We start from the raw sequence: 16,104 nt of genomic DNA, 5'->3' as shown, positions 1-16,104 counted from the left end.
AACATTTATTCATTAACAGCCTTGTGTTCGAGTGTGTTAGTTTAACCGTGGCAGTGACAAACTGCCTTTTGTTTAGGCATCTTTCCAAGCCACACGGTTGGCTCTGGTCTTTGTAGTTTCAAGCTCCTTTCCCTGCAAAAACTAAACTCGGCTCTGCCTCGTGTTTCCCACAGACACACTTACATCTCTGCTTCTGGGAGAATTCCAATAGACTTTTAATTATATTAAATTTAATTCCTAACACCAACGAAACACACAAAAAAAAAAAAACTGATGAATACTGATAAGCAGAAAATTCTGGCACTTTTGATAAAATTCTTGCATCCTGTCCAACGTGTCCCCTGCCTTCTGCCCACTGAAACCCCTCACTGGATTTTCATTTATGGAAACCGGGTAGATTAATGGATGTAATGCTGTTCATTTTGGAACGTCCCCAAAACATTTCTTTTCTGGAGCTAGACAGCGATCAACCTACAGCATGCCGTTAACTCGGTTGTGTAAAAGGGAATCTCGTAAACTATTACGCAAACTGTGCAAGAAGAACCTCTGGTCATAAAATGTTTGCACAGTATGTTGTCTTCTATCAACCATTATTTAGGAATTCTCAAATCTGGATAATACAGATAAAATAAGAGACTATATCAAATGAAAAGCTAAACATGCTCTTTCCAAACATGACAAACTTGCTGGCAACCTTTCACAACCAATAAATAGAAGGCTGTTGTTTAGATACACCAGCATAAGATAGCTGAGTTGAGGTGAGCTGAGAGATACTGCTGACGTCACACATGCAGTCTGAGCTACACTGTTAGCTAACCAAAAGCCGTATGATTGCCAGTGAAACAGGATAGGGGAGGGAGTCTGGGAGTGTCCCCCTTCTGTCAAATGACAGACCTCTGATCACTTACAGTCGACAAGGTTAGGAAAAGGTCACGCAGAGCCTTGTTGCACAGGAAAGCTGGAGAAGCTTCAAAATGTAGAGAGACAACACCTTTCCCAGAAATACATGGAATGTCCTGACCTGCATCATTCAACAAGTGCCTGGGGCTTAGAAGAAATTCAAGAAGTTTTGGAAAGACAATGGCAGGCGCTATATGAATGCACATCTCCGAAAACATGAAGAGACCACAGCACAATTTTCAGTTTCACTCATTTCTCAGTTTATGGGTGTGCCTCTGCGAATAATATATATTTATCGTTGCTTTATGGAATTTCAGTCCTGCTTCTAGGAGCCTGATACAAACTCTCCTAGCAGTGCACTTCACACCTGCACTTAATGTTTTCCATTCCTTTTGAAGGTCACTTCATGTCATCCTATGAATCATGAGAAACTGTCGGATAAGTTAACGTTCATCTCTGGAATTAAAAAGTCGCTTCTGCCCTCTACCCAGCTGGTTTCTGGTCGTTCCCAGTGTCTCCTCCTTCACCCTGTTCTTGTGTCCAGGCATTTTAGAAATTTTGACCCTGGAAGCAACCTGTCAACTCAATGTAGCCGTTTGTCAGCAGAAATGTAACCAAACCAGGTCTTACCTATGCCGATTCTTAAAAAATATAGAGCAGTCTCAAATTTTATCCAGAGCTGTATATCAATAAAGCACCACAGATGCTTACATGCAGACCTTGAGAAACATCTGTTCATGTGATTGACAGCACATCTGGATGGTCTCCAGACAACGACGCCAAGACATTGTGCAAGAACCCTTTTCCAATAAAAAAAAACTTTTTTTAATGGTTGGTTAAGGGTTCATAGATAAAAATCTCATTTCTCCTCATTACAGAAGCAGTTTACCTGAACTTATTTGCGAGTGCACGCATTTCCAGCACCATATACAGCTGCAAACAGCTGGACAGATTTACTGGTTGAAGACACAGGCTGAAAGTCCAATTTATTGCATGTCTACTGAAGCCTTGAACATGATCAAGTTCGTATTAAAAAAAAGAACTAAAAAGACATTTCAATATGCACGTTCTTTTCAAGGTGAATTATAAAAAAGTATAAAGTTGTTCAAAATATTAAAAAAAAGAAGTAAAAGTCAAAGTAATTCTAGGTATAAAGTAAGGCACTTCCAAAATGTTACAAATGAAAACCATCATTTTTTAATTACTGGTATCAAATGACATGTTAACTAAATTTTAGGCCACTCTGAGTTTTAGTCTTAAACAGCCGCTTTAATCTGCAGCCTGACTGGAGACAGTACTGCCGTGTATTTGTGTGATGGCACTGTCATATAGCTGCCTGTAGAGGGAGCAGCACTTAGAAAAGAAACATCATATTCAGCACACCAATGAGGACCCAGGCTCGCCCGCCCGCTCGCTCTCTCTCTCTCTCTCGTCGCCCTCGTGAAGAGGTGCCGTCTGAACTGGGGCAGTCTCAATGCCTCTCCTGAGCGTCAATCTGCACGGCCCTCTGTTCCTCGCGCCAACTGCAGCCGGGAGCGCGAGTGGGTCTGGCATCCCGCCAGAGCTCATTGGCGATGACGGCAGGATAAAGCAGAGGCTCATGCCATCGCGGAAGGTGTAGTGAGCCGTCAAAGTCGAGGCAAGCGAACTCCCGAGCCCTCTCCCAGCTCCTCAAACAAATTGATTTGCTGAACAGACACTCTAACACCTCAACCCTTAAACCCCAGTGCCAGCAATGCTGCACTGGGTATTCCTGCAGACAAATTAGAGTGCACGCCTTCAGACCTCCTGATTCATCGCCTCGTCTGCCGAAACTGGGAAACGATCGCTTCAGCAAAAGGCAGAGTAAGAGGTTGGAGGAAGATCGCCGAGAAGTGACAGTGGGCAACTAAAACTGTGGGGAGTCAGTCATTCCCTTGTTTGTAGTCCATAAACTCACTGCACAATCAATCCACCCCCCCCCCCCCCCAACCCTTTTCTAAGTGCTCACTTCAGGGATTAACAATTACGAATCAAGAGGGCCTACCACAGAACACAAAGAAATAAATAAAATGGCACTCACGTACCAGAGGCATTCTGCAGCTTGGACCGGCGCCCAGGCAGCCCCCATACTCATGTCTTAACCCAATGACGTCGAGGCAATGTGCATATTACATACGACAAAGAGCGGGTTAATGGTTTTGAGAGCGTCTTCACATGCAGGACCTCCCCCAGCATTCTAAGGTTACGGTGGCCAACCAGAGATAGCCCTGAGACTGGTAGCCCTCCTGGAGCATCATTCACTGAGCAGGTCGGCTCAGGAGAATAAGAAAGCAAAAATCAATGCGGCATCTCTTCGATTTAACAGACCTCACTCTATACATCAACTTATGGATTTACAGGGCCAGTGAAGCACGCGTCTGTCCGACAAACAGTAATGCAGAGGACACTTGATTTCCGCTCACTCTTCTGTTCGTAAATTCTTGAAATACCATACGCTAACCTTTCACATAAAATACGCGAATTTAACCATGCTGCTGAAACATACCAGAGAAATTAAACATTAAGCAGCTGTCAGCCGTTGAAGATGCACCCGATTCACATACTACAAACATTAAAGCGTATTTTATTGTAACGAAAGTTATGAATAAGCACTCATATTTGCCAGTATAGCAGGTTTGCTATTACTAGTAGAAATGAAAGATTTACTAACTGTTGAATGCATGAATAGACAATTTTGAATAATACATACTCATATATATTTTTATGATGAAGAAAAAAAGCAATTATTTTATATACATTTATTATTTTATTTGTTTGTTTGTTTTAACTGCCAGGCAAATTTCACATCAACTGCTAATGGCAAAGCAAACATCCAGCATTCATCCAACAACTTACCCTGAACAGGGTCACAGTGGGGACCAGAGCTCCGCATCAGGTGACATGGAATTCTGCTTAGACACACACACACACACACACACACACACACTCACACACACACACACACACACACACACACACACACACACACACAAACAATAAAGCGATTTATCTTGTATCCATTTACGTTCTATACCTTGCATTAACTTTTCTGATACAAATCCATTCATACTGAAACGATCCTTTATTGAAAAACAGTAAAAATTGCTTCCTTGTTGAGCATAAATAAATGTTAAATTTCAACAAATTATCATACCTACAAATGGAATAGCGTAGATATTCCTGCCTCTCCATCATATATAAATCATGCTTTGCCTCTTTCAACACAATCATTGCCCAACAAAACCTCATTACAATCACATTTCTATTTTATTTAAATGGATAATGCCCTTGCATCATTAATTATATAAATTACCCAAAAGCCTCTCCTGTGTATTTGTTAATTAGGGGAAAGTCAGCTCTCCTACGAGAACGAGTGCGATATTTACAGAAACATACTTTGTTCAACAAGCTCTCCAAAAGCACTTTTTGGCCCCATGCAATCTATTCATCATGCCTGTTGCATAGTATCAGATAATGTAAACGGCTTTGTTTTATCTACGTGATGTTTTATTTATTTATTTATTTATTTATTTTAGCTCAATAGCCAGACTGCATATTTTGTGTAACAACAGTATAAAAAAAAAGACTCTAAAAACAATGTGAAACATGAGACATGCTGACACACAGGGCTGCGTATATCAGGGCGGCTGTGAAGTTTTTTGTATTGTAATAAGATCATAGCTAAATAAATTCCACGAACGTGAGGCTGCTGCAACCCTTAAAAGGTATGTACCTTGAAATTTTTTATAAACAAGAAATACAAGAATGTACTATTATTTAAACCATTTTTCCAATACAAACATTTTTAAAGCATACAAAACTGCAAAAGTGCACCAAAGACATAATCACTCACTTGTCAAACCTCAACCTAATAGCCCTATCTGTCAATAAAATGAGTGCACTGCAGCTAAAAATGGTGTATTGCACTTGCGGTGGAGAGGGGAAATGTTGACTCCTTATAAAACACACCATACTCACTCTCGACAGAAAGCTCCTCTAGAATCGACTGATGCATCGTTTATTTTTTTAAAAACGATGCTCCGAAAATTGATGCTCCAACTGTGATTCATAGGTTTATACTCTACAGGATGGAGAGTCTCTCATGACTGGAGGACAGACTATTCGAAGTCAAATCGTTATTGCGCTTTTGCCAGCGATGCTTCCACATGAGACAGAAGAACTGACACACCTCGGAGCGGTGTGACAACATCTCTTCCTTATACGGGAGAGAGGCCAGCAGAGCTAATGGCAGGAACAATTTTGAAACCATGGTTCCGATGTATGTTATTTTGCATAAACAAAACAAAAAAAGGATTGAGGGGAGAAATTGTTTTCCCCAGACGGGAAGAGTTTGCATGCCTGAGACAGTCGGGAAAGTTTGGTACTCATCGCTGAAGGAAAAAGAGAAAGATTCACATTTGGTGCCAAGGTGGGCCTGGGCGTGGCGCCCGATTGGCTGGATTTGCTTTAGCTCATTAAAGGCAAACCGAAAGGAAAGGTGATACAGGGGTCCTGGGTGTGGGGGCTCATCTCCTCAAACCGGGTGTTTTACAGCTTATTACATGCTGCCCAAGCGTCAACAGTCTGGGGCAACTTTCTGAAGAGTTCTCGACTCGCGAGCATAAGTGGTGTCAGAACAGGCTGCGGAAGTAGCTCTTTTTACAGAAAAAAAAAGTGCTAGAGCGCAATGTGTGGAAGTGACATTTAAATAGGCAGGAGTCTTTCCTCCCCCCCCCCCCCCCCCCCCCACATATCTCCCTTCAGCCTTGCACACTGTAATTTGAATCCATCATAAACAGGTCTTACTCACAGACCTTTTCAAATGTCATGTTCTGTCAAACTGAGTGACATATTCCTCAAAGCATGGCCTGCTCTAAGTTCTTCTTCTTCTCTTCTACAGAAATGAATAGCGGGAACGGCATGCATATTTATGTTGGTGCGGATAATTCGGTGCCACCCACGATAGCAGGCGGCATCTGCCTCGCCCGTTGGGGACCGCAAAGCGGATATAGGTTTCATGCTCAGATGCCGACAAGGTGCGCATGAGTGTCTTGCCGCTTCTGCATTTGGTGTCCTCATTCATCCATCCATTTTCCATAAATGCTTGTCTACACGGGGCTGTGGCAAATTCAGAGCCATACTGTGAAAAACACAGGGCATTATGGGTGGGGTGCAAGGTCACTGCAAGGCACGGACTCACAATCGCACACTATCAGCTACAGCCCATAATGCTGGAGTGGGAGAAGTAGTAAGAGAACCCAGAAGAAACCCAAGAGAACATGTACAGAACATCCAAACCCTGGGATGTGTGAGGCCACAGCTTCACTGTAAAACAAAACGTTCCTACTGCAACATTTTATCATAGTTGCATTATTCATCAGAGCAGCTTTGGTCAATCGGATGTGCTCTAATCTGGACTGAAATTCAAATCATTATGAATCTCCGTATGTTAGGAGTGCTACGTAAGTCTAATGCCCACTGCACCAAGAGTACAGAAAGAGCTGTAAGCTACGATCAATACTTGCAGCCCGGTTGTTGATATTTCACATTTACTTTCATTTAGTTATTTTATGTACTGAATTCCCTGCAAGGACTGGAGGACATCGGAAATCAACCAAGATGGAACTGTGAGGCTGGAGAAGCTCTGGAACAGTCTGGGCAGAGGTCAAGCATGCAAGGTCTAGAGAGCAAATAAATATACAACCAGGAAATGACATCATTTTATCTTGCAAGCTTGAAGCTAGTAAATGGCTGAACAGTCTGAATGGCGTAAGAACAAGTGTCATGAAGTCTTGATATCAAGGCAAATCCAAGTAACGACAAGATTCGGTAGATGGCTTTGAAGTAAGTTCCAAATTTGTAACTGGAGAAAAATATATAGAACATAACCTCATGGTATTTTTGAAGTCCTACTGAGGTCTGCAATACAATCCCAAGTCCCTCCTTTGTCAGTCAGGTGCATAATTATTGCCAATAAGACAATCTGGATAAGCAACTGGCTAGATACCAATTTTGTCCTCTACTGTCAGGGAGGAACATATCAAAACGTTAAAAGGAACTAATGTGCGTAAGCATCTCCAGCCAAACACAGAAGAGCATACATTAGCTTATTTGGGTTCTAGCCTGTCTGTAAGGCTTTATGGAGGTAAATTCTGGTGAAGCATTCCGGGTACCATGCCTGGATCGATCGGAATAACGTGCTTCTGAATATATCAAAGTTTTTTATGCGAAAACACAAGTTTATAGCCAAGACTTCTATGAGATATAAACTATTCTTCCAACTTGACCTTCAGTACAACTGGACCTGACCTAAATCACAAAGATAAAAAAATATAGAGAAACTTATGTTTGAGTCCCTAATAATTAACTGCACGGTGGTGGCTGTTGATAGAATATAATACTATTGACAATAAAATATCATTCCATTTAATAAAGAGATTCAAAATATTATTTCACATCAAAAAGCTTGTTGTGAGTGGGAATGATATGTGGGGGAAATCGGTTAAAGTACCGCAAAAGGACTCAATAGAACAAACATCAGCCGTGACTCTACAATCAGCCCCAACAACAACAGTCGAGTAGTTTTTTTTTTTCCTTTCTATTTTTTTTAATACCCATTAGCTCTATCCGGAAAATAATTCAGGCTTTTATCTGCAAAAGGTAATTATTCCAGGCCTCAGCAGATGAGCAGGTTCCGAGAAGAGAAAGAAAAACTGTTCCCACGAGGTTTGTACCAATTGCTGTTAAATCTGGCTTTTCTTATGGCTTGAGACCACTGCCTTTCAAGCTTCACCTTGTTCTAAGTCGCTGAGACAGTTATCAGCCGGAAAGGGTAAAGATGAAGGAGGGGAGGACGAGGAAATAAATAAATAAATAAATAAATAAAAACACCGCCCTTTCATTCCGTCTTGCTTTGAAGGAGTTTTGGGAGGAATTGGGTTCCAGCTCCGCTCCTGTCGCGGGCAGCAAAAACAGGGGCAACCGTCATTGTTTTTCCTCGCTTAAGGCCAGGCGTCCTGGTTTAAAGATTGCTACCACACACAGGCAGCTCATTAATAACACTGGTAATAGTCTCTCCCAGCAGGGGGTCAGTGTCAGTCAAACGCAGCCATGGAGCAGACGGAACATTTTCGCAGTGTTACCTACTGCAACATTCTCAATCCAAATTGGGCCATTTTGGGATGACAATCGTTTTCTTTTTTTTTTTCTTTCTTCTTTAAAAAAAATAAAAAAGCCCTGATTAATAGTTGCTGCCAGAGGTGCAAATGTGTGAACAGTTTCCTTGGTTTTCCGAAGGAGAAAAGTAAGACAGCCTGATATCCACGTCAACATTTCTAAACGATGAATGTTTCTTGCATTTTTTTTTTCCAGGCGCTTGTCTTTCCCAGGCAAGACGAGAGACGCCTCAGTAATATTAATGCTTAATTCAAAACATAAAGTCCTTACCCGCTATCCCACACACCCACTGGCACGTGTCACAGAAGCCTTAGTGGGTATGCATCTCAATCAAGCAGAGGTGCAGGAGGACGGCCAAGACATTCCCAAAATGGTCACTTAGCATGACCGGTCATTTTCCCAGAGGTCTGCCAAAAAAACCACTGTCGCATGCCACTGGACCAGTATCCTCGCCGTTGTGAACCATTAGAGCTCATTGTAATGCAAATGATCGGTAATTTAGCAGAAAGGGGAAATCTACAGTACATCAATTGTACCAGGTGGGCGTCCATTATCCAACAGCAGGGACAGCCTCATCTCGATAGAGTGTGGGCCGTAAACATCCTTCATAATTACTCCTCCCCAATCTCAACCAGTCTCTAGAGTTTTCTATAGCAACATTCATTTGTTTCCTCCTTGTATGGCCTAACACACCCTTGTTGCGAGACTGTTCTGCTGTCGTTGCGTTGGAAGGGCTGAAGGGGGCAGTGCGATCTCCAAACATTCACAGAACAGATACATAGCTTATGACATTGACAACAGGTGAACATTGCTTCACAGTAGCTGGAAGAGCGACAGATAGCATAGTAGCTAAAGATACATTTTTGCCAGGTTAAATCCCAGGACGATCCTTGCTGTACCCTTTGGTTCCTAATCTAAATTGCTATATAAAAATCCCGGTTATAATTATAAACAAACAGTCTTTCACTGACGGCAAGCGCAAGATCTCACATCAGAAGAAAAAAAAACATAGTTACATTTTTAGTACTGTTACTTGTTTCAGAACATTCATCTACATACCAACAGCAGTAAAAACTGGCACCATCAACCAGTGTCAATATTCTCCACACACGAGTGCCCCTTCATCTCTGCTGGAGCCAGGACAAACAGCTCCTATCACCAGGCAGGAGAAACCGGAAAAGACAGGAACAGAGTCCACACTTCAGCCGGACAAAACCCCCGATAACAAAACTCCACATTGGTGGCGACGCCGATGGCTGTAACGATGTGGAGATACCATGCGGCGCATGCTTGTCACATTCTCTGCCCGACATGAGCTCTGTTCAGTAGGAGGGCAGCCACTCTGGCAAGCAGCACGGCTTCTAAACACCCCCTGCCATCTCAGTTCTCCAAAAAAACAGATCCCTCTCTCCTAGTCAAGTACCTTGCATGTGTGTTATTTTAGAATAATTTGAAGAATCACTTTAATTAAACAGTTTCATCTTTTCAAATACAGGATTCTTTCCGGAAGAGGGAAAATTGTGAGGACAGCCGGGCCGCCCAATTGCAACAGAGTATCGAATGGCATGTGACGTCCATCACTGCATGCAAAACACTGCTAGTGGTTAGTCAACAATAGAGGACGGATAACTGGCTGCTATCTTGCACTCCAAGGGATGTTCCAGAATTGGACTGATACAATTGATACAACCTATATGGGACAATGGGTAAGCATAAGTAAAAGCAGGTGTAATGAGCTGAGGCTGTTTCAGAACAGAGAGCCGATGATGATGATGATGATGATGATGATGGTGAAACCATTTTAGGAAACTGCAGTCCATTTCAGTCACTGCGAAACAGCAGCAATTTCCCCCAGCACCTGTCTTACTCTGACAAACACTGATGCACCTGCAGGGTAGAATACAGAACCCTCTAAATCCAGAAAGAAGAGCTCAGCTGCTACGGTCGAAAAGCACTGCTTGGAGAACATATATGCAGCATTTATTTGCGTAATTCGCTATACGAGACTTTTTCTCCAAGTCATCTGAATCTGAATCGACATGTTCAGAAACCCACTGCACCCCCAACAGCTAGACACATCGAAATAAAGCTCAACAGTCAACCAAAAAACCACTGCTTGTGTCGTTACCCTGCCCTAATCCCACTAAATCTGATTTCTTCACAGAGCATTCAAATTCGATAATGTTTCACGGAATTTCCAAAGTAGCCATTTCTTCCTGTTTCGTATTAAATATTCTTTGAACCCGGCAAGCTAACTCATAAATCAGGGAGACTAAGCAGCGGTTATTAGTCAGAAGCATGCGTAGCATTCTAGTAAGACCCATGGGAATACACCCCTGTTTGCTCTAGAGAGCAGGAAACAGGACTCAGAACATGGGGTGGTCTCTCCTTTGTAGAGCAGCCCTCCTTTTGGAATTAATGGCCACGATCAGCATACTCGCCTAGTGAACGTGGAGTTAACGTTAACATCCAAGGCAGAAATTAAATATTTGCAGCATGCAACCTTTGTCCTAATTCATATCCACGTGCTTCTACCAAATAAATACAATTTAAAAATTGAGCTAATCTCCCCTTAAAAGCATACATACGATAAATGTACACAATTCCCCCAGTCGCTGCATTTTACACCGAATTTCTAGAATACAGATGAATACAATAATAAACATAAAAGACATCAGAAAGGGTGTTCTTTGCACCCATTCAGTGATCAGGTATTTATGATTTTGCAGCCCAGCCAATCCAAGGCAGGTCTATACAGCTGGACATTTATCCAAAGCGTTATAAGCCAGGTTACCTTGGGTAAATGGTAAAACAGTGTCTAAAATGGCAGCGTTTGAACTAACATGCCACCTGTTGCCAGTTAGCCATGACAAAGTACTCTGCTGGATAATAACTGGCAAGCAGACGACGCACGAGGACGCTCCCGCGATTCATCTCATCGTGACGGGATTATAAGATTTGCTCCAGGCAGAACCATGTGACGCATGGATGGGAAGAAGGAATAGGACATTTATTGTGGACAGGCGTGGAGATGGGTTTAGCGAAAAAAGGGAGGAACGAGGCACAAGGGGAAGTACAAACGAAAAACAAAACGTGTGCCGTGTCTTAGACAGGCTGCCAGCTGGGTCGAGCAAAAGGGTTAGAGAATGTTAACTAGGGACAAGCAGAAACAGAACTCAGTCTTAGAGGAACCTCACATGTGGCACAGGTGAGCCGCTTCAGTATTCTCGAAACCTGATTATACCTGAACCTTGGATGGCCACACCCCCCACCCACAACTGAATAAAAAAAACAAGATCTCAACTACAAATTTTACAACGAATGATCCAATACACTCTTAGTATGCAATTTCCGTTAAACAAGGCCAAACTTCACACTCGCTACTAAGAGGCATAATGCAACAGTATTTTTGATCCAATCCCCTGGCATAAATCAGAGCAGCCTGAGTAGTTTGTCCCATGGAAGTTGTTACTAGTAAACTAGTACTAATTTACTAGAACTACTAGTAAACATCTGAAGACATCGAACAAACTTTTCACAAGATCTGAAGCTTGCATGGTAATGTATCTATTTGATGTGTTTTTTCGATGGGGGGGGGGGGGTGATTTAAGGACAGGAGCTGGTTGATTTAGTTCGTTGGTGGATTCATTTTTGCGATTAGTTAATCTGTAGATTAACCAGTTCTGCGTGAGTGATGAATCAGCAGTTTGATCCCTGTGATCGTAATGCAGTGTAATTTTACAACAGAGCCGACCCAAAGTAAACAGTTTTTCCTCAGCATAATCAAACGTACATGGATTCCTGAAAGATACGTTAGTGTATATACAACTATAAAATATTACATCCTTAGAAAAGCCTATCTGCTGAGTATAATATAGAATCTAGCACCAATTAACCTAGTTTGCACAGTTAAAGAGAGTTAAAGACTGTACTTTGCTTTCCAGGGTTATTTCAACACGTTCCTTCATGAATTAGACGAGATCCAAGACAGACAGACACACACACACACACACACACACACACACACACACACACACACACACACACACACACACACACACACACACACACACACACACAGCTCTCATCCGTAGAATACACTGGAAGGGTTTTTTTCCCATTTCTCTGACTCTTAAATCAGCACAGACAATTTTCAGAAGGAATGGCAGGAATCTCTATTCACTTTTCATATCAGATGCACTTTGGCGTCGGTGCCCTGCAGATGGACGGCTACAGCTGAGCTCCATTATCACTAAATTGAATCCCACAAGTGGCTGCAAAGGAAAGCACTTTCAATCCACCCTAAAAACGAGCCCTGCTGAGTCAGAGACTGTCCACTCTGTCTTCTTCACCAACATGTCATTTTAGAGAAAATCAGAAGTCAGGGAAGACCAATCAGACGCCCAAATCCAATGTTGGTGGAACAAAAAAAAATCCGATTTTTTTTTCTTGCCTCCCTCTTTGCTTCCCGCCCTTTCTTAAAAAGCCTTTCAGTTCCAGCCCTCCTTCCCTTCTTAACCCCAATAGGTGCGGCTAAGAGTCACGCAAAGCCCGATTTACCAGCAAACGAAAACATGGGCTTTACGCCATCAGCGCCCAGGGCCGCGGCTCTCGGTTCCCGTCCAGCCTGTCTGTGAGGCCCCGGCACGCAAATGTCGCGAATACAAACCCATCGCTATAAATCAAACCACCACTCGCACTTTCCGGGGGCGGGGGCGTACATGTCTGGGAGGGTTAACACCCTCCATGTCTGACAACATTAAGCCAGCGAACATACAGGGAATTTAGACACTAGCCTGACAGGCGGAGATGGCAAAAAGGTGACCATGCCGTGCCAGGGATTTCGATCTGAAAACCAGGGACCACAATAAGTTCCTTAAAGTAATAATCACCGAGAGAAATTTTGAGACACGCCGCGTTTGAAGGCTGCGATACATAATCACTGAATGGGGTGCGACTCTCTGAATGATGGATAGCGATAAATAATTCAAGAGCTAAAAATGTCTCTTCTGAAATGTTCAGCAGCTTTGATTTATTAGGTGGCTGCTGTATAGCGTAAGCATAAGGATCAGAAAGGGAACATTTCAAGGTCCATGATGGGGTCTCCTGCATTATATAAACATAAAACGGTACACGCCTGGTCTTTAATATAACTCAGGTGTGATATCTAATTAGCAAACATAAGAGGACATCGTACTAAATCGCGGGGTGTTTTTCCATTTACTGATAACCATGCATGTACTTTTATTTATTGATGAGGATTTTCCCATATATCACACTGTAGCAAAATTATTGCAATCAAAAACGCGCAGATCAAAGGCTTTGGGACATTCGGGTTTGTTTTAAAAACTTTCCCCAACAGCAGTCACTTCGATGCAGGGGAAGGGCAAAATATATTTCAACCGAGCTGATCGTAGTTTACTATCAGAGTTTACTCTGACACTAAGATAAGAACTCTTATCTTAGAGAAAACTCACAGAAAAAACTCACAAATAAAGCGTAAATAATAGACCACATCTGTACGGTTCCTATTCCTTCGGGCAAACACCCCATCTCTGTCCCTAACAAACAAAGGGCTCTTTTCAAGGACACGGTCTGTTGAGCTTTCAAACATCAGTCATTGAAAACTCCAAGGGTGCCTTTTTATATTCGGGAGTATACGGGAGAATAGCGCTACAACAGCGGGCAAAATGATAATGTGAAACATTTACAGGAATTTCTGTTCTTGTTTCAGTTCATGGGCACAAGTTACGTGCATCCGAAGCTGGCACTATAATAAAAAAGTTACAGAGCTCAACTCCAAATCCCTTCATTCCAGCGATCACATGAGTTCATCATGGGGGGGGGGGGGCGCAATACACCATTTGAATACGATCTGAACTTCGTTGAGGGGGGGCACCTTCATCCCTCCTCCCCAAATGCCTGCCGCTTCTGTGGCTGTGCAAGACACGCTGATATAGCTACCAACTTCCACACTGCTTAAAATGTTATTGTTTTTTTTATTATTATTATTTTAAAGTCAGAAATGTTGATAAAGTGCCAAGGAACCTGTATGTTTAACAAATTAACAATTTTCAGCAGCTCCATTTGCGGTCGAAATCAGTAAATCTAACCCCGAAAATCTAGCAAAACTTAAACCGTTAAAGCTGAGGGGGAAAAAAAGATTTACAGAAATGCTACATGCGATCAGTCACATTGTCACAATGTCGCAGCTGCGTTTATTTAATGACATTCCGGCGAACAATCACGAGTCCGCGCGGAAATCGCAATATTGGTTTAATTTAGTTGATTTCCTTCAACTCCTTTTAACCCTTCTCAGTACCCTAATACGTTTTTTCTGACATTTAGCTACCTCCCATCTATCTACAGTCACCAAGAAAGTAAACAATGCTCCCGGTGCCCACCCCAGCCCGGGGACCTCGCTGCTGATGGAGCACAACTGCTCCGCAAAATAAATAATAACAATATTAATAATAACAAACATTTCGCTACTACGATCCTTCCCATCCTATATTAAAACATACCGATCTTTTCATCTCCATGAGTGCGTTTCACAAAATATTTTGATTACAGATTAGACGCTTAAACTGCCGATATCAATTAAAGGAAACCGCGAGCTATACGTTAATAAATTCGCTTAATCCCCAAGTCAGCAGCGACTTTGATGAAACGCGATGACGGTATTTTTGCTCGCTAAAACTGCTAGCTACTTGGCTAGCTTGGCTATAGTGGAATTCGTTATATCCACATATTTTACTGCGCCCCGTCATGTCTTTCAAAATGTTATTTTAACAATTGCCAAACGATCGGCTATTTATTCACGCAAAGCCGACCGCGAAGCGTGTAAAGATGGGGAAATGCACGTGAAAAAAGTCTTTCTCCTGACAGTGAAGTGCGGCTCGCTGTAACCAAAGATGTCCTCGTATAGTAATATAATTCCCTCCTCGTCCCTCGCCTTTCTTCATGGCGCAGTGAGACTAACACACATGGACACTGTGGACACGTTATAGCCGCTACCTTGCTAGCTAAATAAAAGCAATCAGGTAAATTCCATGCCTCCAAATTTCAAAAAGGGCAAATCTTACCTTAATATATGATGTTTATTGCAAGTTCAAGCCACGACTTTAGGCATCAAAGAACACCATCATCCGTTTTTTTAAAAGCTCTTCCTATCGATCTTGTTTTCAGGATAACTGATCCACCTTAAAAATGACACAAAAAACTTAATCCTCCCAGCCCTAAATATGTAGGCAACACGACAGTTTCCAAACCAGACACAAATCAATCGATCTTTTTCTCCTGCTCTTGACTGACTTGCAAGGGGTTTGTGTCTAAGTCAGGTACCTGATATGTGTAGTATGGTAAGATTTAAGAAGTGTTCTTATCTCTTCTTCCCTATTGCAAGATTGAGAGGTGTGTTTTCTTTTTCTTTTTTCGTTTTCCTTTTTTAAAGGCGGGGCTTTGGTTCATACAAACCAATGACACAAATCCTCACGGACTCGCCTGCCCCCCCCCTTCCCCGATCAACTCTCTTTATCCACACTCGGTCCTCTAGGGGTATATTCTCAGGGGGGGGTCGCAGTTCTCTTAGCACATCATTTGTAAATAACTGCACTTCACTGATTTAGTTTTTATAAAAACACGTCGAACCTGTTGGTACGGAAAGTAAAAATCAGCAAGTTTTAAAGTTATTGTCATTAAACATGTTTGTTATTTACGAATTAGCCTATTATTATTTCTGTTGTGTTGATTGTTGTACTCATAATAAATTGTCACGATGGCTTGTTTTGCTTGAATCCGTGACTGCTCCCTCCATTGAACGAGTCCCACCCATACTGATGTCATGGCTTAACGCTAAAGGTATGAAATCATATCAAATGTAGAATAATGCCTAAGAAAAATGCACATTGTTTAAGAAGTAGTGAACATATCGAGATACTTTAGTTCTAAACTTTCAGCCAAAGATAAATCTTTTTCATTCTCCATCGCAAAGAAAACTGCACATTT

At 42.2% G+C, this 16,104-nt stretch overlaps 1 protein-coding gene across 3 annotated transcripts in view; it reads right to left on the bottom strand.

The window, feature by feature from the left end:
* ctbp2a (C-terminal binding protein 2a) overlaps positions 1-15,550 on the bottom strand; it is a 76,803-nt gene extending 61,253 nt beyond the window's left edge. For 2 of the 3 annotated variants that reach the window (XM_049007280.1, XM_049007284.1), the window contains exon 1: positions 15,183-15,526. The gene's annotated coding sequence lies outside the window, so the exon portion shown is untranslated. Of the gene's footprint in view, positions 1-15,182 lie in introns of all 3 variants that reach the window. The other variant, XM_049007282.1, reaches the window with a different exon arrangement.
* Between the last annotated feature and the right edge of the window lie 554 nt (positions 15,551-16,104).

This window comes from Brienomyrus brachyistius, chromosome 3 (genome assembly GCF_023856365.1).
Source record: "Brienomyrus brachyistius isolate T26 chromosome 3, BBRACH_0.4, whole genome shotgun sequence".
Lineage (NCBI taxonomy): Eukaryota > Metazoa > Chordata > Actinopteri > Osteoglossiformes > Mormyridae > Brienomyrus > Brienomyrus brachyistius.
The sequence above is the reverse complement of the archived record's forward strand: the minus strand, read 5'-3'. Positions and strand labels throughout refer to the sequence as shown.